This window comes from Macaca nemestrina (genome assembly GCF_043159975.1).
Source record: "Macaca nemestrina isolate mMacNem1 chromosome 14 unlocalized genomic scaffold, mMacNem.hap1 SUPER_14_unloc_1, whole genome shotgun sequence".
Classification (NCBI taxonomy): Eukaryota; Metazoa; Chordata; class Mammalia; order Primates; family Cercopithecidae; genus Macaca; species Macaca nemestrina.
The window spans coordinates 44,494-70,631 of record NW_027257577.1 but is presented as its reverse complement, the minus strand read 5'-3'; the positions used below and the strand labels follow the sequence as shown (position 1 = coordinate 70,631).

Genomic DNA, 26,138 nt, shown 5'->3' with positions numbered 1-26,138 from the left:
TAGGGTCAAATTCACAGGTTTTACAAAACGTATTTACTAGGGATGCCAGAAGAGATGTAGTTTCACCCCCCTCCCCCCAGGGTTTGCTTAGCCCCTTCACCAGTGGATCTCACCAAAGGATGACACATCCACACCTCGTCCATGGCAGCACAGAAAACCACTCGGAAGACAGCCACTCCCACCAAGCTTCCTGGCTTTAGTGTTTAAAATCTCCATCGTTTAAAATCTGTATCTCATACGTGAGATTACACTCCTCTGAACAACAGACATTGCGACTGTCATTTCGCCCAAAAGGGCTTCAGGAAATGACACGTGGCACAGACGCCAGAGGTCGCCGGCCGCCTTACTCTAGCCTAATTCCTTTGTGCCTCTATACGGCTTCACAGATACAGCCCAGTCACATTAATGACCATATGAGAAGCTCAGGGAATAGATGAACTCAGTGCTGAATTTTTCTGTTTATCGCCCTTTTGTTTTATCCAGAAGACAGCTGAGAAAGGCTGGGGCAGATCATCTCCTCGAGTGTAATGACTCCAGCCACTTCTCTTCACCCCAGGTCACCCCTCAGTCACACGCTTTTGAGAAACCAAAGCAATTCTGTTCCCTTCACTCTGGGTTCCAAGCACTAAATTCCTCTGTTTTATCAATTAGATTATCAAGCAGCCGTTTGTAATCTGGACTGCAATCTGATACAAAATTTAAAGCTAATTTAGGTTGCGGTAATGCTCCTATTTACGTTATAGGCAAGGCATGAATGAAAACTTTATTCTGTTCATAGGACCAATTTGGTAAACAAATCAATTATTCAAGCAATGATTGTCTACAGTTAGATGCAAATTACTTTGCTCATAAAAGATATTCCAGTAGGAAGTTTTAAATCCATGGTCTGTATTTCCCGAGCGTGTGTCTGCACCTTCCCCGAGTGCACAGCAGGACTTCCCAGGGCATCCCATCAGCAGACCCACTGAAGAGAATAAGCCCACAGCCCCCAGCCCAGGAATCAAGTCCGAGCCCCAGCAGCCCCTCGTCCAGCCGGGGCTTCCTCACCAGCACAACACCCAGAGGTCTTCCAGGTTTAATGCCATGTGTGCGTGGAAAGTAGAGTGCTGGAAAGACCACAGCTGACATTCTACAAATGCAAATTCCCTCTTGGAACAGCCCAACAACCCTCTGTACCTTCCCCAAAGTACCCATGCCAGGCAGGCGTAGACAGTCTAATGGGGTACCTAGGAATCAGCATTTAACACGATTCTGATGAATAAAAAAGTTGAGAGGCCAATCAGCGAGAGGCTGCCGTGGCCTCCACTCATTTGCAGGCTCTGAAGGGACACAGACAGAGGGAACAGGCCAGACAGGACAGGACAGGGATGGGGAAGTGGAGGGCCAATTCCATGGACCACCAACCACCCCGCCATCCCCACTGAGACTCCATGATTTAAGGAGAGGCAAAGCCAGGGAGAAAAGATGCCCGCATCACTCGAGGGACTGAGATTTCACCTAAAGTGCACAGCATATGGCTGAGGGCCAACGTTGGGCAAGCCGAGAGCACAGAACGGGGTTCACAGGCCCAGAGGTGCCACCCACACCCCGTGCAGACCTCCCAAGCACAGCCTGTGTCTCCTGCCTGGTTTATTTCCTTCCCCCATTCTACTGTGTTGGTTTCTCAACCACCCCCCACCACCACACACCCCTCTCTACAAGCTTGGTGAACTGAAAAGAGCAGGGGGGGTTAAGATCTGGGCTCTCGGGCCAACGTCCTGCCTGAGACATTAGTTCCAACCCACCCAGCTGTGCTGTAAGCCCGAGATTTCTCAAATGGGAGAAAGGAAGGTGACTGAACCCACTTCCCAGGACGGCTGTGGAGACTGAGATCACATATAGCCACACCTCAGCGTCCAGCACACGTGGGACCCCGGCCGTGTTGCCCCTCATGGGAATCCCTCTATGCCCCGTCTGCTACCAGAGCCAACTCCCAGCAGTAGCTGTGGAGGGTGCATCCTCTATTCCCACTCCACTCACCTCCCATCGCTCCCCGCAGTGACCTGCCACACAGCGGCCAACAGCAAATCCGGCCCCATTGGATAACCAACCACATCCCCCACCCCCACTTTGGGGCGTCTTCCACTTGCAGTTCCGAAGCAGAGCGAGAAACCGCCCTCAAGGGCGCTCACCTGTTCCTTATTGCACGTAATTACCTGCCACGCAGGGCCACCAGCAAACCCAGCTCCACCATCCAGGTTCTGGTGGGTAACTGCCTCCCTCTCCCGCTTCCTCCTGGGGAGTCTGGGAGGCTCAGAAACTGCCCTCCAAGGGCACTCATCTGTTCCTTATTGCACTAATACCTCCTTTACAGAAATCCACTTTGACTTCCAGCACTGCAGGTGTGACAATTTAGGAATCTTATTTGTAAGCTCCAAGAGCTTGAGGTCACGTACACCTCACCAGCATCGCAGAGACCCAGCAGTGTCCCACTGTATTTACGATTCCAAAATACTCCTTCAAAATGCTACTGGCATTTGATTTGCGCATAAAATGCTAAGAATCTTCAAGTGAAACCAGTATCTTCAACAGTTTGATTCAATCATGACATGCGAGTTATACATCTGCCAAGTTATAAAGCCTCATGCATTTATAACATCTTATGTATGGTCAAATGGTTCATTAACATAAATTACGAGAATCTCTAAGAAATGGGTTTTTTTCTGGCATTAGATGACCAAAGAAAACTGGGTTCTGGCGGGCTTGCGGGCCTGTAAAGACAGACATATCTGCTGACACAACCAAGCTCCTTCCCACTGACGTGGCCTCATCCCAGGCCCCTCGCCCGGACGCCTGCAGGCCCCTGGAGGAGCAAGCTGACCTGCCCACATTTCTCAAATGCACAGCTTTTGTTCACACTGCAGATGGAGCTCAAGGCACGAGCAGGCCACCACACAGAATACCACACAGCGTCCACGCCAGGTGACGGTGGTTTTCACTCCATCCCAATGCCCCATGTATGAGTTTACAGCCATGCTACTAAACGGATTTTGAGACTCTCAAGACATACTTTGTTTGCTTTTATGCACCAAAGTTAAAAGACTATCACTCAGATATAGGCTCTGAAACTGTGGCATAATCATTTGGGAACAGAGCCTCTGCCAGATCAGGATAAGCACTTGGGACAACACCCCGTGACCTCGGTCCACACAAAGCCATCCAGACCAGAGGCCTCCCGCACAGCTCTGTAATTTCTGTGGATTTCTGTAAATGAGGTATTAGTGCAATAAGGAACAGATGAGTGCTCTTGGAGGGCAGTTTCTGAGCCTCCCAGCCACACGGCCACATTCAGGCTGAAGCCACACCACCTCCAGAAACACTGTCCGTCGCCGAGGTGTGCCTGGCTTCTCCCTTATTCCAGAACTTAACAAAACCTGAAAGGACAGGTCTGTGTAGAAAAACACAAACTACTTGCGATTCCTCTGCCCAGTTCAGGCTGTAGGAAGCTCGTTTCAGCCCTCACCGTGTTCTGACCTTGGTTCCCATAAGAAATAAAGTCAGAATTCTAGTCCCTGTCTCCTGGGCAGTGTGGCAGGCATACATACCTTCAGTTACATGAGGAAAGGCGTGGCGAGCCCCCTTCCTTCAGTAAAACTGCACAGTTCCCAGAACCCTGACGCCATCCCCCTCACGCCACTGTGAACACCTGGACACAGCACATTTCAATGCGTGCACCTTCGTGGGCTGGTTTTCTATTTCTCCACTAAATCACCCCAAATTTAGCATCCTAAACACTGACTTATTTTCTCCCATTTCTGAAAGCTGGAGTCCAAAACAGGTCCCACCAGCTAACGTCGAGGTGTCGGCAGGGCTGGCTCTGGGGAAGCGACTGTCTCCTTGCCTCCCACAGCCTCTAGAGGCTTCCGCATCCCCTGGTCCATATGGCACCTACTGTCTTCAGGACCCACAGCGGCCCTGATGGCCCCGCAACAGGAAGACGCAGAAAGTCAGGAGCCCGGGCTCCAGTGCTAGGGCCAAGCCTCACCACCCTCCCAGCTTCTCACACGCTCCCGTGCGAGCTAATATAGATTCCACTTTAACTAGTATCACCTGTGTAAGGGGTAAGTGCCCAGCTGTGAACTGGTTAACCTCGCTCACACAGACCCCGGGAATAAACTCACAGGCCATGGACCACTCCACAAGCAATGAGTGACCACCTGCTTGGGGACCTCCATGGCCCAGCACAGCCCTCCTTTGCCTCCCCGTGCACTCAGGGTCTGCAGCGCCAGAGGGCCCTGGATAAAAAAGACAGCTCCCATGTCGGGAGGCACCCACCAGAGGTTGGGTTCCCGGTACTCTAAGTAGCCCAGGTGGACAGGCCACGCCCCGTGCAACTCCATCACAAGAATAACAGCTGCACGTGGCTAGTGCACAGGTGGCCACCCCTCGGCCCAGCTGGCCACCCCTAGCACATCACCGCCGTGACGTCCAATCAGACTCAGCTGCTGGCACAGTCCAGGTATCGGCCCCCAAGAACATTCTGGATCACAATTCACAGTACTGATTGCGATCAGGGCCACACGTGGCTGAATGTATTTACAGGAGGACGCCACAGCCGATCTGGCTGGACTGAGAACATTTCCCACTGTACTTTCTTACAACACCATTTTATTTGCACTTTATTCAACTTTTATGGCTTTTTTCTGCCTATCTACTTTATGGGAGTGTTTCTTGTTCTTATGACTGCAGTGATACATTAAGTTACAACTATTAATGTGTAAAATTAGTTTGGAAGTCGCCTTATCATTAAACATTTCACAAGCAAGCAGTCAGAGGCACCTAACCCGGAGGCCTCTTTTCTTCTCTGAGCCAAACCTACATTAGACTCAAAGAAAATGGCACACGGAGAGGGGCTGGATCTCTAGCGCCCATTCCTAGGGGGCCTCCTGGGGAGCTGATATGGAGGGAGAAGCCCTGGGCTATGGCACCGTCTTACTAAAGAAAAGTCCGTTTGGATAAATGTAAGTGCCAGACTTAAGAGATTAAGCAAACCATGAAAAGAAACCACTAACCACAGCTTCTCCAAAACAGAACTAAACTCCCTTTAGTTTGAATTGGAAAAGCAGAAGTGATGATCAGGATACAAAAAAAATGACAAAGTATCTGAAACAGGAGAATAATCAAGGGTCTTTCTCTCTTCCTGTGTGAGTGGGAGCCTCGCATCTAAGCTGGATTTAGAAGGTTACTACTTTGGACTGAAAGTTATCCCCAACCCCAGTTTGTAAGCAAGTGGAGCAGAACTCTTCAATTATTTCAAGGTTTAGCGGTAAAGCTCTGCAACTCTCACAACCATTTTAATTGGTGTGAATTTTAAAGTGACTCAATCTGTTAGCTGGAGTATCTAACGGCTTAACCACGAGGTCATGTTGGAAAATTATTCCAATTGCTTTTGTTTTCTCTACTGAAGATGCATTTGAATGTTCTTGTAGTTTGCAGTTGGCTGGTTCTGATGTTCGGTCTGAGGAGGCCCAAGTAACCGGAGAGGAAGAATCTGAAACCTCAAGACACTCTAGTGCTGTCTGGGGAGATGGAGACCCCAACCCGAGAGCCACTGACGGACTCAGCACGGGCGCAGGGCCGCCAGAAGCATCGGGCCACGTATTTGCCGCTTACAAAACAACATAAGCACACACCCCCAGGTGTGTACACATGCCCTGTACACGCTAATGTCTGTCTATGCTAACACCAGCACACACCCCCAGGTGTGTACACTTCCTCTGTACACGCTCACGTCTGTCCATGCCAACAGCACACACCCCCGAGGTGTGCACACACACTCTGTACACATCTGTCCCTGCCAATGCCAGCACACATCCCCAGGTGTGCACACACGCTCTGTACACACTCACATCCCTCCCTGCCAATATGAGCACACATCCCCAGGGGTGCACACACACTCTGCACATACTCACATCTATCCCTGCAGCCTGAGTCAGTCACGGAGAGGCAGAGGAGGAGTAGGAAGGACGTAATGGGCACTGAGATTCTGGGCCGGTTCCCCTCTCTACCTCGGGAGAGACCCCTCATGTGATCCTGCTGTCACTCACCGTTCCGCCTCCATCCTCCATCCTCCCACCGGGATCAGGAGGACGCCCACTGCACAGAGCTGTGATGAGGATGAACAGAAGATTGCAAGAGCTCACGCCAAGGTGCTGAGCACAGGACCTATGGAGTGCTTCTTTCTGCTGTGGCTGACATCATCAAACAAGAGGCTGACACAGCTTCCGCAGAGAATGTCACTCACTGAGAAACTGAAACGTGTGACCTAGGAGCCCGTGAAGGTCTAAGAACAAACGAACAAACCAAACGGTTTTGTTTGGTTTTCAAACACCATAGCCTGTTTTTTCGTTTTTCTCATGCTGTACTTTGAGTATCATTTAGTTTAATTTCAAAGTAAGTCCAATAAATACACAAAATCACAGGACTGAGCATGGAGCATTGTTTCACTTCATGTCCTCCAGCCTTTAGGGCACATTAAGGAAAGACGTGATTCCAGGACTCCCATTAGAAAGGCTGCCCTGAGGCACCTGCTGGGGCAGCCAAATTGCAGCTGTTGATGCTGCCCCCAAGCTGCTTGGATGAAGCACAAGATTCCAGAGGTCTCTTCTCTTCTGCCCTTCACCCAGGAGAGAAGGTGGAGGGAGAATGGTGAGAGAAAACAGGAAGAAGGAGGGGGGAAGGAGGGAGAGAGGAGGGGGGAGAGAGGGAGAGAGGAGGACGAGGGAGGGAGAGAGGAGGCAGGAGGGAGGGAGAGGAGAGGAGAGAGGGAGAGGAGAGGGGGGAGGGAGGGAGAGGAGAGGGGGGAGGGAGGGAGAGAGGAGGAGGGAGAGAAGGAGAGAGGAGGGTGGAGGGAGGGAGGAGGGGCATGTTCCATCCACCAAGGCAGCTGCACTGCAGAGAGAATGAAGGGTGTGTTGCCTCTCAGGACAGCAAGTTCACGCTGTTTATAATTGTTAGCATAAACAATGACCCGCTGAGGACAGGGCTGCAATTGGAGTTGACAACGTTTTATTTTCATAGTTGATATTGGGGACCTGGACCTAAAGCACCGTGCCTTGCCCTTTCGCCAGAGGGGCCAATGCCTCTCTATACTTGACTCTATTTTAACTAAATACCCGATATTGACTAGGAATTATGACGTGTAGGATACCCCTTACCACAGTAACGTCAAACTCACGTTCTAAACGCAGGCACCAGTGTGAACTCAGACTCCACGGCCAGCATCGTAACTGGAGACCACATGGGCAATGCTGTGAACTCAGACCCCACAGCCCACACCATAACTGGAGACCACACGGGCACCAGTGTGAACTCAGACCCAACAGCACCTGCCTGGGCTGCTCCAGCCACCAGCAGAACCTGTTGTGCAGCTGAACTGGAAGCTGATTCTGGAAAGAACTGAGAAGCATGAGGACGAGATCCTTCTACCTCAACAGGGATCAATTTTTTAACGATTTCTTTCTTTTAGAAAACTGTTAATAAAATACTTTGTTCTAAAATGACCAGGATTTCAGCAGCCTCTACGTTCCTTCATGTCAATCAAAGCTTAGGCACGTGGGTTACTTCACTGTTCATGACACCTTTTTCAAATAAACCCCGGGGCCGCCTGTGTACCCAAGAGCCTGGGCACTGAGCATTCAGAGAAAACGTCCAGGGCGAGAGTGTTCACGTCCCAGCGGTGCAGTAGAGCGCATGGGGGGAGTTTAAGCCACAAGTGGCCACACTTCCCCTGCCTCTGGCCAGTGCCCACTGCTCACACACACACTCCTTCCTCGACCCATCCTGAGCCACGGGGCCCACGCATAACCAAGGTCACTGCAGCACCTCCAGGAACAAACTGGTTACAGGTGGACTGCTCTCTACGCAAGGTACGCTAGATTAAGAAAACTGACTAAAAAAAGTAGGAAGAAAAACTCACTCCACCCATTGAGGCAAGAGAAATGCACACAGCCTCTGAAATCACTGCAGAGGAGTTTTCCTGGGTCAGGTACGCGGTGGGGTGACCCTACCCCATAGCGGGGCAATAGCACATGGTGGGAACCAAGGAACATCTCTGAATAAATGTAGGAAAATGCACTCAACTCCCAAATAGAGAGAGAAACTGCTTTTTTCCTTAAAAGCTTCTTTCTTTTATTCTCAGAAAGACTCTCTTTGGTGTCTTGACTGCTGACGAGACAAGCCTGTCATCCCCAGAAAGCCGCCCTGGACAGTCTCCCGATCCTACAGCCCTCAGATCCACCTTGCCTACTGATGATCCCACATTACAAAACCTAATCATCAGAAAAAGCTTCCCAGTCCGCAGCTCACAAGTGACATTTTATTCAGGGAAATGCTAATAAAAACCTGGGCCTCTGCGTAAACGCTGTGTCCTAGGTACTGAGGCTCCACACAGATGGTACACAGGGAGACAGGCCTCACCCCTTCCTGGCGCCCCATGTCTCTCTTGACATTTTATTAGCTGAGTTTTGTGGCAGTTTGTTACTTTTAACCTGCCTGTCCAAGGCAGCTGCACTAGACTACTTGTTCAGGGCAGATCCACTCATAATGACCATCAGCTCAGAGTTGGAAGTAGCACTGGAGAACGAGGTGGTTTCAGGGCACTATGCTTCCCTGCCCTCTTTTCCAGGGATGCCAAGTAAGTTTCTGCCGTGGCTGATGATGTCAGTACTACACTAACATTAGTTCAACGGCAGGCCACCAATTAATACTTAATGAACAATCTCCTTAAAAGCAAAACCCCATCTCTGCCAAAAATACACAAAATTAGCTGGGCATGGTGGTGAGCGCCTATAATCTCAGCTACTGGGGGACTGAGGCAGGAAAATTGTTTGAACCCAGGACGCAGAGATTGCAGTGAACTGAGATTGCACCATTGCACTCCAGCCTGGGCAAGAAGAGTGAGACTCCATCAAAAAAAAAAAAAAGAAAAGAAAAGAAAAGAAAGAAAGAGGAAAGAAAGAAAGAAAGAAAGAAAGACGGAAGGAAGGAAGGAAGAAAAGAAAGAAAGAAAGAAAAGAAAGAAAGAAAGAAAGAAAGAAAGGAAAGAAAGAAAGGAAAAGAAAAGAGAAGAGAAGAGAAAAGAAAAAAAGAAAAGAAAAGAAAGAAAGAAAGAAAGAAGAAAGAAAGAAAGAAAGAAAGAAAGAAAGAAAGAAAGAAAGAAAGAAAGAAAGAAAGAAAGAAAGAAAGAAAGAAGGAAAGAAAGAAAGAAATGATTCTCACAACACTGTCAACATCTTCAGTTCTTCCCGAGGGTAGCATAAAATTATCACACACAACGTAAACTCAATCAGATTAACGTTCTTTCCTCACCAATCCATACCTAAATCCTTACTTCAAACTGGCCCCCAATTTTTCAGAATTTAAGAAGACTGAGAGGAATAACCACGAACAAGCAAGGTTTACGCAGACGTCAGTCTTCCCAACTCTCGCTCAGGAGCTCACCCCAAACTCCTCCTAAGGAATCAGCCTGGATAACAGTCCCTGGTGGCCTCACAAGAACAGAGGCTCCCACGAACCCACGACAGACCCCACCATTCAGCCCCAGGCAGAGGAGGGAGGCGGATGGTCACGAAAGCTGGAAACGCAGGCAACTGTGACTTGTCTGACCTAATGTAGGCGATTGGGCTAAAAAACAAGGCACATCCACCAGTGAATGGGGTGCGCTCCCAGCTGGCTGCGCAGAGGCTGTGGAAATGAAGGAACTCACTTCCCTGCACACTGAAGTCCATCAACGTCTCCACATCGACCGCACCTGGGCTCTGCTCACCCCTCACAGACTAGGATGAGAGTGGCTGCGTCTGGACAGAATGTCAAGGACGGATGGACAGACATCCTGGACAGACACTGTACAGAGACCAGGGGCTGGGCAGGGGGAAGCGGCATAGCCTTGGGGCCAGCAGGGGCAAGGCCGGGAAGCCTCGGTGAAGGCCTGCATCTCCTCATCCAACAGAAGCAGGAGCGGCCACGCAGTGTGGGCTGCAGCTGTCGTGAAGTGGCCAGTGGGACATAGCAGGAGGCCGTGCCCAGCCTTACCCCCAGCCCAGGAGGAGGGGCCCAGCTGCGGGCACTGCCCCGGGAGCCGGCATCCTGAGCCCCCAGGGAAGGCGGGAAATTGCCCCTGGGCACTGGGTGCTCAGGCTGGAGGTGGTGAGACCTCGAGGCCCTGCAGTCGGGGAGGTGAGGGCAGAGGTGGCCAAACTGAAGCTCAGTGAAGGGCTTTGTCAGGAAAGGCCCCCAGAGGCTGCGTCACCAACCCGGGGGAGGTTACTTCCGGCCCAGAGTCTCAACAGGGCCCTCGGTGGTGACGTTTAACCTTGTCCTCTGACACAGGACCATCGAGACAGGGTCACTCAAACCTCTGCCAAGCTCTGCACCCAAATGAAGCTGTTACCACAGACGCTGAGGCAGGCAGTGCTCATCTCAAATCTGCACAAGTGGTTTCTTTAGCCAGTTCTCCAAATTCTTAATGACAAACCACACTAAACGTGTGTTTTCAGCATCACCTATGCTCATAGCTATGTATAAAATAACTATCACAAGGAAAACTAGGTGGTGAACCCAGGAGGAGGAAATCCCCATGACGAGTCGAGAGAACACCAACGGACGATTGGCTCTTCCCACCTGAACCCAAGAGTGCTTGGCTGGGCTCACTTCCGTTCTAATTTCCAGATTTATTTTTACTTTCTCACATTTTCATTAGGAAAATGTTCAAACATATTTAAAAAGTGGAAGAACAGTACAACGAGTGGTCAAGTTTTCTCCACGTGGAGCTCCAACAACTGCTAGCATTTCGTTAGATTTGCTTTCTCACTATCTCTGTAGATCAGACAGAGAGACAGATTTGTTTCTCCTCTGGAGCCACTTGAAGGTGAGAGGCTCCTGCTGCCTCACCGAGTCCTCGGGTACACATTCCCTAGGAATAAGGGCCCCTCTGCAGCCGCAGTACCATCATCGGCAGACAAGAACGATTTCAGAGCATTGCTGTCCAGGTTATGTTCAGTTAGCACAATCGTCCCGAAAACGTCTTTCTATCCGGCCACACACTGCACCGAGTGATTATCCTTCCCCGTCTTCGTCAGGGACAGCCTCGCACCCCTTTTATTTGTGATCTTCACTTTTCGAGAGTCCGGGGCCATTGTCCTGCAGAATATCCCCTACCCCAGAGGCATCTGTTTCTAGGGCCATCATTAAATTCCCTACTATGCACCTCCATTCCCTGTAAACAGGAAGTTTCAGTCTCGAGGCACGATCACCTTCTGTCAAACGCTTCTCAGCAGCTTCCGGGTGAGGCTGCTGGTTCACGAGGGGTGCGAGCTCCTACTCCTCGTCACTGATGGCGCGGCCGCGACCAGTACCACACCCCGAATCAGAAACGTCTGGAGGGGCCGTGGGCAGCCGAGACACCTGGAGATGTGAACGGCACAGGCGTGGGGCAAGAACAAGGTCAAATCATAACGGAACGTCTGATTCCAGACAGTCCCACCTGGGTAAGATGGTGACATCTCCCTAGCAAGTATCTGAAGCCAGAAAGTACGACAGAAAATTCATGACCTGCCTTCGTTCACCCAGGCTGCTCTAACAACACACCATAGGCTGAGCAGGGACTGGCGAACGACACAAGTTCATTTCTCACAGCTCTCAGTCTCAGTCTCAGGCTGGGAAGTCCATAGTCAAGGCCTGACAGGTTTGCCTGGTGAGGGCTTCCTGGTTCATAGACGGCGCCTTCTCACTGGGTCCGCACACTGTGGAAGGAGCGAGGGAGCTCTCTGTAGTCCCTTTTTTGAGGGCACAAATCCCATTTATGAGACCCTTACAACATCCTCACCGCCCAAAGCTCCCCCTCCTAGCACTATCTCCTCGCGGGTGAGGATTCCAACTTGTGAATCTTGGGGAGATACAAACATTACAAAAGCCCATCATTTAATTTTTTTAAAGGCATTTTTGCTTCTACAAAGTCTCAAGATAAAATCAAAAGAAAGAGGTCTGAGTCAATCCACACAGTTCTCCCAAAAAGGGAAGTGATCAATTGCCACCACTTTTTATCGGAGACCCGCTGGGTGCCCCGGTCTGCACGACTGATTCTAAATCGCCGTCCTCTCCTCTGCCACTCAGAGGTCAGAGTCAGTCCAGAGCTTAACACCAAGGCAGAGCTGACTGAAAGACACCAGCTAATCCAGTAAGACAAGCCAAGACTCCTGCCCAAGGCCTAATCCTTTCCCCAGGGAAACATGGAAGGGCCAGACACCTGGCAGCCCTTCCTTCCTGCTCTAAAGCCCCAGAGACACAGCCCCGCCAGGTGTGTGCCTCGGGCAATGCACGGTAATGTCAGTTGGGCACCGAGTCTGAGAACATGTTCTCAAGTAAAAATGAAAACAAGACTGCTGAGAAAAGTTCATGCTTAATCACCTCTGTGCTAAATTCTAAATGCAATGTTATTTCAGAGTTAGGTGGAAGTAATTCCTTAAAAATATATATGAACAGTGACTAACAACCAGGGTGATAAGTACTCAATATGTGTTTGATGAATAAATGAATTTTTAAAATTTATGAAAAGAACACGCTCTATTTAGGAGAATTCTATTTAATTGGACGTCCTAACTATACAGTGACTCCTTCGTGCTGACAGCAGAGTTTGCTTCAGTTAACTCAAAAAATGGTAAGTCACTCTAACAGGAAACCAAAAGGCTTTACAGAGAGTCCAATTATGGTGCCAATTCAACTGTGCATGGCAATTTCACCTTAATATTTAAATTCTCGAAGCACCATACTCAGAAAACAAGACGTAACATACCTAAATGCATCGCCTGAAGCACCGTCATCTAGAATTTGACAAAGTTTGACTGTGAGTTTCAAGAAAAGGGCTGACGAGGCCAAGAAGTTCCTTCCCCTCTCCACTTACCTCCCATTTTGGTGACCCACTTCATGCAGAGAAATTCCTGTTTCAGGTTTGCAGGCATTGGAGCAATCCTGGTATCTATTTCCCCAAGACGCCAACAGGCTGAAGTCTGCAGGGTGCACATATTGAAAATCACAGGAGCACTGGAGTGGCGGAAAGAGGTGCCCGTGAAGACGTCATCCTTTCCAAGACAGGCTCTGATTCTGCCTCCAGGCCCTTTTGCAAAACGCCATTGCTACAAATTCACAGCCACCAGGAGGAAACACACAAAAGACCCCACTGCCCTCCTGGCTTCCCAGAAGGCCTCAGAAGGACGAGACACGGAGGCTGCGTGCAATCCTGGACCCTCCTCCCTGCATTCAGTTTGACGCGTGTCACTTGTTTGACTGACGGAGGTCCCACAATGGGCACAAGGAGACCCGTCAGGTCAAGAGGGTGCTGCCCGGCTCATGGTCCACACATGGGGATCTGTCAGGTCAGGATGCCCGGCTCACGGTCCACACATGGGCACCCGTCAGGTCAGGAGGGTGCTGCGCAGCTCTCAGTATCAGCCACATATGCACATTCTCCACTGAAGCCACTGCATGAAACCACTGCATGAAGCCACGCTGGAAGCACTTTCTGGCAGGTTTAGGAAGCTCGTGTCCAAGGTCATTAAACACATGGCAAGCTCGCCTTGGAGGCATTTTACTTTGCTTATGACAATGAAGCATTCTCATTGCACTGAATAAAGCACGCTTTCTTGTTCAGTGCCTCTTTGAAATAGGCATTTTGTGCCTGTCTTACAGATTACATCAAGGCCCTAATACATTTAGACCCTTGTCTCAGGTACACACAAAGCAGCGGCATCTCTAGAACGTGTTTTGGACCACGGGAGGAAACCAAATCGCAGCATTATCCATTGATGTTGCTTAAAGTGTATTTCCAAATGTGTCTCCCGAGCCCGGCCATTGTTCACGGCTTCCCCTGACCACACGCCATCTACTGGGCACTCTGTGCACTTTCTCCCACACCCGCCACACCTGTGGTCCTGTGCCTGTCCCTCCACACGTCCCCACGTGGCTAAATCTCCCACACTCAACACACCTGTGGGCCTGTGCCTGTCCCTCCAGGCGTCCGCAGCTACCACGCGGCTAACGTACACCTCTCACAGGCGGCAAGTGCCTGAACATCCCCATGGCTGGAGGGGCTCCGGGTAGGTTCTACAGAACCCACAGACAGGCATGGCCACCCCGCCCACGGCCACCAGAGGCTTTGCTTTGTCTCTAGAGGTGCCTTCGATGAGGCGACATGGCAGGTGACCCAGTGTTAGGTAATTAAGACTCAGGAAATCACGGCGGTCCTACCTTTAGAACTCACCTCTCTCCCCAGCACTACATCACGAAGGGTGGGTCGCCAGAGCTGCGGAAGAGATGCCCAAGGCTCCCTCCTGCCCTGACAGGCTGGGACACTGCTCCCCGCTGTTGGTTTCTCACCGCACCTCAATAAACTGAGCTCACAGCAACAGGCGGGCATGGGCTGAGTAGAAACACACAGCAGACCCCGGGTGGACAGGACGGAGGACAAGGGTGCTCGCGGAGACGAGGGTGTGCCCCAGGAAGAAGGTGCACGCGGGGTAGAGGGGGCACGTGGGGAAGAGGGTGCACACGCTCTGAGAACCTGGTGGCAGCAAGGCCGGTCAAGGCTGAACTCCAACAGAGGCAGCAGCAACGGTGTTGGGCAAGTCACAGAGAAAGCACCACCCAGAGGGGCTGCAAGAACCAGCAGCAACCCCAACCCAACGTGCTCATCGAACTAGGCACACGCACACGCTGTGGACACGTGTGAATATGTTTCAATTAATGTGATGTTACGTAATAATCAACAATGTTAATCCCACGACTTCATTACATGGCATCTGGCACATTGAGACTTTTTATTCTGTCTCTCTTCCTATACAAAGAAGTGAAAATAGGTCCAAGATCATTCACAACAAATTATTGCTAATTGCGAAAAAAAAAAAAATTCTACCCTCACCTTGGAGGCTCTCAAGGCAACAGCTCGTTCTTTGAGGTCATGGTTTGGACGCTCTCCGGACCCCTAGGTGGATCTGAAACTGCAAGGAATCCCCTAATGGGCAGTTTTGGGGCCAGTACTGACGCCAGCCATACATCCAGGCAGGTCTTGGCAGGTTGCTCCGTGACCTCGGCTGGTTCACTAACCTTTTCTTGCACTCAGAACCTGCCAGGAACGAGGGCACTGGCCCGCACGTCTCTGCTCCCAAGTCTACATCCCCTATGTTCTGCTGCACTCTGGGTTCCATGCCTTAGATCCCAGGCACCTTAAAGTTGACGTTTCCCCACCAGCCCTCATGAAGATGATACTCAGATAACGCCCTTCCTTTCCCACCTGGTCAGTACCCAGGAAGAAAGGAACCCGGGTCTCAGTTTGATTTTCTGCCAGTCCATCAAAAAACAGCTGGCCAGCAGCACTGGTGCACAGCACTGCCAGGTTACCCGTGAGGAAAACAAAGCAAAACGAGATATACTCAAGTCAGCTGCGGCAAGTGCTCCCACATCCCTGCTCCAACAAGGAAAGACAGGAGGCCGGGAGTGTGGCTCACATCTCTTGTCCTTCCTTGTTGGGTCAGGGGTACAGAAGCATTTTGGGAGACTGAGGCAGGACAAATGCTTGAATTTGAGACCAGCTTGGGCAAAATAGCAAGACCCCGTCTCTACAAAAAAAAAAAAAAAAAAAAATTAGCCAGGTGTGGTATCGTGCCTGTAGTCCCAGATACTCAGGGGGCTGAGGTGAGAGGATCACCTGAGTCCAGGAGGCGGAGGTTGCAGGGAGCCAAGACTGCACCACTGCACTCCAGCCTGGGCATCAGGGTGAGACCCTGTAGCAAAACAACAACAACAACAAAAAAAGATAAGAAATACAGGAGACACTAATAATTCCAAATAGTGCCTGCTAATTTGAAATCTTTTCCAGATATGGTGAAGGAAATCATTTTGCTTCCTACACCCATTCTAAGGAAACATTTCTGTTTTTCTGCTATACAATTTGGTAACCTGCCATTTCAGATCCTGGTCTCTGTAAGCAGGACTTGCTGGAGTGCCAGCAAAGCAGCGCTCTGAAACCTCAGCATCCTCAGGCCCACCTGGAGGGCAGGTGAAGGATTCTGGGCCTCCACCTCCAAAAGTCACACTGGGGTGGGGCAGGTCTGGGGTGAGGCAGGGTTTGCACTTCTAATGCATTCCAGTCTAGGGCCACACCACCCTAAACACGCCCATCTCATCTAATGCATAGCAGAGGGAGAAGCCACGTGGGGCAGCTCACAGAGCAAGCGTCCAGGCACCAGGTCACCAGTTGTCTATTTAAATGCAAACCCATCAAACAGCTTAAGTCAAACAGGTTCACCCTCCTAACACATTGGTCAACACAGCTAGTGATAAATATCACTGCTGTTTGACCTTCTGCTCACTGATGACCAGAGCAATGGCCTGAAGCATCAAAGCTGAAGGGTGTGTACCACAGTCAGGGTTCTGCACACCCCCATCCCAGGCCATCTCACACGGGTGCCTTCACCGGCACCGGGGTCTCACAGACCAGCTCCACGCCCACACTTACTGGGACACAACCACCCTTTCAGCCCTTCATGCTTCTGTACCCTATAGCAGTGTTCAAGGGAGGCTAATTTAAGAAACAAATGTAATACGGACATCTGTGAACTTTTCCTCTATATCCACTGTGTGGCCGTCCAGAAAGAGAAATATTAAAAAGAAAAAGAAGATTTAAGAGTCAAACACAGGGCCGGGTGCAGTGGCCCATGCCTGTAATCTCAGCACTCTGGGAGGCCAAGGAGGGCGGATTACCAGGGACCAACAGGTTAAGACAAGCCGACCAACATGGCAAAATCCTGTCTCTACTAAAAATACAAAAATCAGCCAGGCATGGTGGCACATGCCTGTAATCCCAGCTACTAGGGGGGGCTGAGGCAAGAGAATTGCTCGAACTGAAAGACAGAGGTTGCAGTGAGTGGAGGTTGAAGTGAGCCAAGATCATGACACTGCACTTCAATCTGGACAACAGAGCAAGACTCCGTCTCAAAAAAACAAAAACAAGCCAGGCACGGTGGCTCACGCCTGCAATCCCAGCACTTCAGGAGGCCAAGGCGGGTGGATCACAGTGTCAGGAGATCGAGACCATCCTGGTTAACACTGTGAAACCCCGTCTCTACTAAAAATACAAAAAATTTAGCAGGGCGTGGTGCGGACACCTGTAGTCCCAGCTACTCGGGAGGCTGAGGCAGGAGAATGGCGTGAACCCGGGAGGCAGAGCTTTCAGTGAGCCTGGATCGCACCACTGCACTCCAGTCTGTGTGACAGAGAGAAACTCCATCTCAAAAAAAATAACAACAACAACAACAAAAACACAGAAACTCGTGGAACAAGCCCTTGCCCCACTCCATGTCAGCTGTGCTGTGTCACCCAGGAGCATGCCAAGCTCAAAGAGTCATCCACCTGCCTTGTGTAAACGATGTCACTACTCGAATCACAGAGACTGAGATTCCCTAGCCCTCGCCATGTGGCTTAACAGGCATACAGATTCAACACCTTCTGGAAAGGTGATGTGTCAGGTTTAACTAAGATTTGTTTTGTTCTGAAAAGAGCAGGGGCACGTTCCCAGGTGAGGGGACTCCAGGAAACACTGGCTGTGTCCGATGGGCCCTCACCTGGAGAAACAAGCGCTCGACTCCTCCACCCTCCACCCGGACTCAGCAGGAAAGGGGTGCAGAGCTGAAGACAGACTCGTCTATAAAACCCTCAAGGGTTGTATCCAGGAGCTACTCACTGCCCAGTGCCGCCGCACCCTGCCCCCCTGTGCAGGTACCAGAGCTGCTGTCCAGCCTTCCCCAGGCTCTCCACGTCTCCTTCCACTCCACGCCAACCTGCACCACCCAACGCCCCACCGTCACTTACTGACCACCCGCCTCAACTCCTGCATAGCCTGGAAACTACAAAGCTGCCTGGCAGCAAGAGGGGACAGGCAGCGACCGCACCAGCCAGGTGGCACCTGCTCCCACCAGACTACAGGGTCACAGCGAGTGCCTCATGGAGCCGTTGTTATGCACAAGTACAGTGGGAAATCAATGCAGCTTTAGCTTTACTTTGGTGCTAAATTAACTTTATAACACTTAGTTATAACATACATTAATTTTTACAGCAATTACTAAAATAACAACTCATAATGCATTCATTTACCATATTAAGCCAAGCAACTGAAAAACCAAACACACAGCAGAATTTTATAGGACTGTAGTAGTTTTTGTTAGGCTGTCGTATAATTTTAAGCTCAAAATTAAAGTAATTAAATCTGTGACTCTCAACTGGGGGAGGTGGGCACACACAGAGGGGGGAAGGTAAAATCCTTTTTTTCTTCCAAACCTCACACAGACCCACTCAGCTGGTAATTTCCATTGCTGGAATTATGTCCTCTTTCTTAGGTTAAAAATAACTGCCTTCATGCCTATTAAAAATAATGTTTCTTCCTTTCCTGAGTGATTGTGAAATGAGCCATGGTGGCAAGGTAGGCACGAACAGAGGGAAACTGAGTCCATGTCCACATTTGATGGTGGACGAGAACAGAAGGAAATTGGGTCCACACCCACATTTGATGGTGGGTGAGAACAGAAGGTAACTAGGTCCACATCTATATTTGATGGTGGGCAAGAACAGAGGGAAACTGAATCCGTGTCCACATTTGATGGTGGGCAAGAACAGAGGGAAAGTGTGTCCAAGTCCACATTTGATGGTTAGCCAGAACATGGGGAAGCTGGGTCCACGTCCACATTTGATGGTGGCTTTTAATGCACTGCAGCCTGTGTCCCTTTGACCTTCACGAATTTTCAGGTAGTAAGAAAGCAATTTTTCGTATTGGAAAGGAGAAAACTAAGTGGCTGCAAAATAATATAATTTCCTTAAAGCAAAACAACAGAGAACCAACTTTGACTTTTTCCACATTACCCAGTAATTCTAAGACTCAGGGTTTTGTCATGTTACAGCAAATGCCGTTCATGAGGGGGAAATTGGAAGTCAGAACAGTGTGTGCTATTCAACTTCTCAATGAATAATTAACTCAAATGGGTTCAGAGTGCTATAAAATGAAATTAATTTGTTTTTAGTTTAACCCCAAATCTCCAATCCTTTGCCAAATGATCCTCTATGTATCCTACATAAAGGACAGGGTCTTTCTGGCAGAAAACCATTAAAAGTTTTATTTTCAGGAAGAGAAGCATGCCTTCTTATTATCAAACAGGTGCATGGCCCCCTTGCGGGGGGGTCACCCATCACCCGCATCCCCGTGTGTCACGGTGTTGCCACACACCATTAACGCATCAAAACGGAAAAGGAAATGTAAGCAGTGTTTGCTGTCCAAAGTTCAAGTCAACAACTCCTTATTATGAAGGCACTTCTGAGCCTTTCCTCCTGCATCTGGGAGCTGCCAGCAACCCAGTTCCAGGAGAGAAAATAGCTCGACACCTTCTGCAGCTCATGGAGTCCTCTTGTTGGGACAAGGTCCCCCCCAGCAGAGAGGAGCCCCCAGCAGGGTCAACACTGGAGGTCCTGGGGGTGGGTGGTGCTGGGGAGGCCATGCGGGGAGGGCTGTTCCCTGTTCCCTTCCCCTCAGGAGACAGCTGGCCCAAGGTGACACAGCACCGGATGGGATTTCAGGGTCAGGGACCACGGAGCCCGGGGCTGTGGACCACACCAGCCCAAAGCCACTGCATGCCCCAGACCGGGGCTGTGGACCACACCAGCCCACGGCCACTGCATGCCCCAGATCAACACGAGAAGAGTGCAGCCCAACAACATCTTCATCTCCGGTAGGTGCCACGGTTATCGTTCCTAAGAGAGTCCATGGCCACTTCTACCAGGTGCCCTCCACTCTTCCCCTGCCCCAGCTGGTCCCCCTGTGACAGCCGTGTCTCTGATAATGGGGTGTAGAGCCAGGGGGAAAACACAAAATAAACCACCTGCTACTAGAAACAGCCTCGCTGTCCTCAGGGAGCCGGTCCCGGGGCCTGCCTCGCTGTCCTCAAGGGGTCGATCCCGGGGCCAGCCTCGCTGGACTCAGAAAGTCGGTTCCAGGACCCCATGAACACCAAATCCAGGCACATTCAAGCCGCACAGGTGGACCTGCCGAACCTGCGTGTACAAAGAGTCGGCCCTCTGACACGCGTTTCACGTGGCAGAACACTGTATTTTCTCCCTGAGTTTGGTTGAAAAAATCCACCTATAAGTTGACCCGCAAAGCTCAAGCTTGTGTTGGACAAGAGTCAACTGTATGCAATTGACACTGATTCCTACCAACAATATCCAGATCTTACCATGACCAGCACGATAAACAGAATGAGCAAAATTTAAAAACTAAAGCAGAGTTTTTTCCTGCGAGTTGGTGCACTGCGTATCCCCTGTGGGAAAGACCACACTGGCTGCTGACCAAACTCCACCGGCCTCTTACTCCGTCCTGAGGGCATCTTCCTCCATCCTAACAGCAGCCTGGGCTCACCTCAGTCTCAGGGCGGGGAAGGGGGACGCACTGTGCACCTTCCCAGCTCTCCTCCGCCCCTTCCCTCAGGCTGGCCCAAGAGCAGTCTGGACAGTCAGGTGCTGGGGACACCGAGCTGCCCCTCCTCCGCCCACAGCCTCAGGCCACCTGTCTCATCTGTGATTGAGAAATAGAGCTGCAGCTGGAGGCGGGAGGCGGGACACGCTGGGATCTACCCATGGCCAGGCCGAGCTGCTCGGATCACTCAAGCTTCACTTTCGTCACTCGCTCTACCAAATAGACTAGAATAAAATATGCCGCGTCCTCCTTTCCACACACTCCCAAGCCTCCCATCCCACTTCCCGGCGCTGACCCCGTAAGAACACTTTGTGCGTCTTTCCAGGTATTTTCTATCCTCCTCAAGCACAGAACCACACTCAGAGTGAATTTTTCTTTTTCTTTTTTTTTTTTTTTAACAGAAATGGCACCAGGGCAGATGATGATTTTTTTGTACCATTTCTTTACTTTCTTGGGCATTTTCCGTACCAGGACAGATGGGCTCTGCTCTCCTTCCTCCCCGCCCAAAGCTGCCTCACAGCAGCCACACACAGAGCCGTAAACCCTCGCAAGACTGTGAGTGTCTCGGGGTGCCCCACGTCCCCAAAGACCAAGGGTCACAGATCCACATTGTCCAACAACACTTCAGACATGGCCTCGAGCCTGGGAACCCTGCTGGCCAGCCCAGGCCAGCCCCAGAATAGAGGTGTGAGGGGTAACGTCTGCACTTCTTAAAAAAAAAATAAGGCAGATATGCAGTGCCACATTTAAAATGGTCATGGTGGCCAGGCACAGTGGCTCATGCCTGTAATGCCAGCACTTTGGGAGGCCAAGGTTGGCAGATCACTTGAGGTCAGGAGTTCAAGACCAGCCTGGCCAACACGGTGAGACCCCTGTCTCTACTAAAAATACAAAAATTAGCTGGGCATGGTGGCAGGCACCTGTAATCCCAGCTACTCAGGAGGCTGAGACACAAGATTCTCTTGAACCCTGGAAGCAGAGGTTACAGTGAGCTGAGATTATGCCACTGCAATCCAGCCTGGGTGACAGAGCAAGACTCTGTCTCAAAAATAAAAATAATAAATAATAACAAAAGAAAAATGTATATATGCATTCCTAGTCCCTTGGAGCTGCAACGACAAAGCTGGTGATATATTTTGGGTGTTCCTAATCAATGTTTTCCATGAACTACACTGGAAGTCTCAACCTTGACCCTGCTACAGTAATCATCTATTACAAATTAAAACAAGAGCCATAAGTCTGTCTCCTACTAAAATATTCTCATTGAGACATGTTAACAGAATACATTTTTTTGGGTCAGAAAGTATCCACCAGGGTGGGGAACAGACGGCCCACCAATTGTGCTGTGGCCCTGACCACCAAGGACTCACAAATCATCCACAGCAAGGCTGGCGACTTGAAAAGAACACTAAATTGCTCTTTGACATTAATTCTTAAACCTTGAGAAACCAAAGTTCTCTTTGTAACAGACTTGAAAAAGGATGAAGTCAGGAGTAGCTCAGCAGAGATGCACCAACTCTTACCTGGGAGAGACACCCCTTGCTAATCACGTCTGGATTAACCGATGTGATAAAAGCATCTCTTCCAACAGAGACACAGACTGCACACAGGAATGCTGTGAACACCTTCCCCAGATAACCCAGTCCTGATCCATCCACCCCTCAAGAGGTCTCCAGACAAGTCCAATAAGGAAATGACCCCACAGCAGATTCAGGTGCAGGCAGTGAGGATAGTGGCATCAGGGAATTCCACCGTAAACCTGGGCAGCACGCAGGGAGGTGAACCCAGCTGGACAGGTGAAGTCAAAAGTGCAGGATGATCTGGCCATTCCAAATATGCAGGGCATTCCAATTTTGTTAAAATGAAACCAAGCCTTTGAAAAGGCCTGGACTTCCCACAATGTATGGTATTCATAGTGTGGAGGGCACTGTAGAGAAGTTATCAGAGGGTTCATGATGGCAAGATCCACGGAGGCTCTGCCATGTGCCAGGTATGAGACAACTATTTACATAAAACACCTCATTTCACCCTACACAGAGTCCACAGACTGCTCCACAGTCTCCCAGGTAAGAGTTGGTGCATCTCTGCTGAGCTACTTCTGACTTCATCATTTCTCAACTGCTTCATGTTTCACCCTACAAAGAGTCCACAGACTGCTCCACATTTCACCCTACAGAGTTCACAGATTGCTCCACATTTCACCCTACAGAGTCCACAGACTGCCCCACATTTCAGCCTACACAGAGTACAGAGACTGCTTCACAGAATACTACCAAAGGGGACCATCAAATGATCCCCAAGAAGTAATGAGCGCCTTAAAAGTAAGAAAGCCAACCTCCTCCCCCTCTCTTAATTCCCTCTCCTCATTTCCGCAGAACCAAAGAAATATGAAGGGCCAGTGACGCCCCACTGAAGAACGCTCTCCTGGTGGTTACACTCTGTACATAGGGAGCACAACACTGCTCCGTGCTGCGCGAGGCTACTATTCTATCGTACACTAGTACGATCTGTTTGTTCTATTCTATACTATTCCATTCTCTACGATAGAATACTACAGCTTCATTCTATACTATAAAATACTGTACTATCTGTTCTATTCTATTCTATTTTCTTCTATACGGAAAGCAGTTAGCCAGCTTGCTTTAGGCGGATAGTAAGGGAAGGGTCCCAGAGAGCCTCCAGCCCATGTTTTGTGCAGATAGGGGAACTTGCACGGGGGTCTCGCCTAAACATGCTCACAGCAGACTAAGGATCCCCATGCACACGGGGGAATGGGGTGGAACCACCAGAAATTTGCTCCTTAGACAGGGAGCCCAGCCCCATCAGCTTCTATATAAAAGCCCTTGTAGTCAACTGGGAAGGGGGCAACCAGCAACCTGCTCTCAGGACCCCTCTTTTCGCTGAGAGCTTAACTTTTAGCTTAATAAGTTCCGCTGCACTCACTCTTCGATGCCCCCGTGCCTGTTTCTTCCTGGTCATGAGACAAGAACCTGGACCCAGCCGAGCTAAAGAGCAAAACTCCTGCGTCAGTGCTACCGAACACTATCCTCTCTGTTCTGTGCCATGCGACTCTACTATTCCACATCACACTACTTAATATTAATACTATGCTGTGTGTTCTAATCTAGACTGTATTATGCTATGCAATACTACGTCATTAGTTCAACTGTATACTCTACAATACTATCCCACTTGTTCTATTCTAGACCATGTAATACTATTTGTCCTATTGTATACTATACTACATAATGTTACAATGTTTCTTCTATTCTATGCTACCCTATATAACATTATACTATTTGTTCTAAACTGAGCTACTCTATATAATTCTAATCTGTTTGTTCCATTCTATACAATACCTTGCATCATTTTACCATGTTCCACGATACAAGAGTAGAGTCAGTTATACTTTCATAATCTTTTTTCCAAGCTCTTACCCGGTAAAAAATGTGATGTTTTACTATGCCTCACATAAATGCACATTTCATGATAATCAATGCCATTTCCTATGGTTGTAGAATTCTGTCTCTATGATTCTATTGATACGGCTTCTTTGGGCTTTTCTGTAAGTCCTTTGCAGTGTCTGGTTTCCTAGTGAAAAGATGACTAAGGTCCCGATAAGATCCTACAAAACCAGCATCCACACAGGCTCACCTGGGTGCACACTGCTGGACTCCGTGTTGAAGGAGGGACAGGAAGACAGACGGCTGTCGGTGGATGGAAGGCAACAAGCACAGAGTAGATTCCAGAACTGAGACAGGTACCAAGGCTCTGGCACAGCTGAGGGTCGATCCCAATTCTAGCCTCTCACAGAAAGGCAGAGGAGACTTAGCACAAAGAGCATGGAACTTTGCTTTAATAAAGCAAATGCTTACCATCCACTATGAGGAGCTCAAGGAGAAATGGCAGTAGGCTCTACTAATAACTACTGCTTTAAACAATGGAAGGGAGAGGGTACATTTTCACATGGGCCAGGTGAAAAGTTGGCTGGACCTGCCGCTGGACCTGACACTGGACCTGACACTGGACCTGCCGTTGGACATGCCCCTGGACCTGCCGCTGGACCTGCCGCTGGACCTGTTCCTGGACCTGATGCTGGACCTGCCGCTGGACCTGATGCTGGACCTGACGCTGGACCTGACACTGGACCTGCCACTCGGTCTGCTACTGGACTGCTAACAAATGCTGCAGATTTTTATGGAGAGAAAAGTACAATGCGTCTGAGAGCAGCTGTCTCAGCTCTGGATGAAGCCGGCAGAACAAGGAAACAGCAGAGAGGCTGGTATCATTCAGTGGGCAGAGTCAATGACCCTCCTCTAAGTCCAGCAAAGCTCAACCTGCATGTCTGCAACTAGAAATACCAATCGTAAGCCAGACCTCCTGGCAAATATCATTGACCCGCTGTAATTCTGTGTGGTGTATTATGTCCCATGTACAGGAAATCATTCACAAACCCTTTAACCAGGAAGTACTAAGATGACTTTTAATGCAATATAACACTTTTGCACCCATTTAACATATATTTAACCCCAGGGGTATAAATATATATTTTATAGAACATCAGGCATGTTTACCTAATGGCTCGAACTTTCACAATGTCTCTCTCCCTGAGAGGACAGTGGAGGATCCCATGCACTGTCTCCAGGAACATGCCCCTCCCAGAGAGGATTCACAAATCAAATGTGCACATGCACGCATGCACAGACACATATCACACACACACATACACATGGACACGCACACCTACATGCAATACATACATTCACACATGCACACACATTCACATAATACCAACACAAAACACATGCATACACATACACACAACACTCAAACACACACGCACAAACATACACGCAACGCTCAAACACGCACAAGCATGCGCACAACACTCAAACACACATGCATATACATACACATTCTGACACACATACATATGTAAATGCATAGACATAACATGCACAAATATACATGTATAACTATACACACACGAGCATCCATGCATGCCTACTTGCACATGTGTGCAGTCGTGCCTAAACATGTAACACATGCACACGCATACATGCAACACAAATACACATGCACACATATACACATGCATGCACATATACATCACACACAAAGGCACACATACATGCACAACACATATACATGCAATACACACTTTCATACACATCAATGCAAACACACATACATATATACACCCCTCAAAGACCCCATTATTCAATTCTAAACAAAGTGGTTTATCCCCCAAATGTACCTTCTCGAAATTAATAAGCTCTACTGCACATTTCTTGTTTCAAATAATGAGGTCTCACACACAGCACACACACATTTATACTCCAATACGTGTGAACATATAAATAGAAATAGGCACACGTGCACGAGGACCCTCTTCTGTAAAGGTATGCTCAAACTTGAACTGAACGAATTCTGCTAATTATAGTCAGAGTCAGTAAAGATATATATTTGACCTCGGAATGATTATACTCGTTCTTTTCGTTACCCCTGGCAACAGCAAGAATGTAAAACAGAGTTGTGTGATACCATGTCACTTATTCAATCCCACTTCCTGGGATCTGACCCACTTGGAATA

The 26,138-nt window shown here is 49.4% G+C and overlaps 1 long non-coding RNA gene across 2 annotated transcripts in view; it reads right to left on the bottom strand.

Annotated features, from left to right (window-relative positions):
• Positions 1–26,138, bottom strand: part of LOC139361169 (uncharacterized) — a 131,742-nt gene that overhangs the window by 84,169 nt on the left and 21,435 nt on the right. The window contains exon 1 of one of the 2 annotated variants that reach the window (XR_011618734.1): positions 6,087–6,237. The exons of the other annotated variant lie outside the window; for it this stretch is intronic. This is a non-coding gene — a long non-coding RNA (uncharacterized lncRNA). Of the gene's footprint in view, positions 1–6,086; positions 6,238–26,138 lie in introns of those variants that run through there. 2 annotated transcript variants of the gene reach the window in all.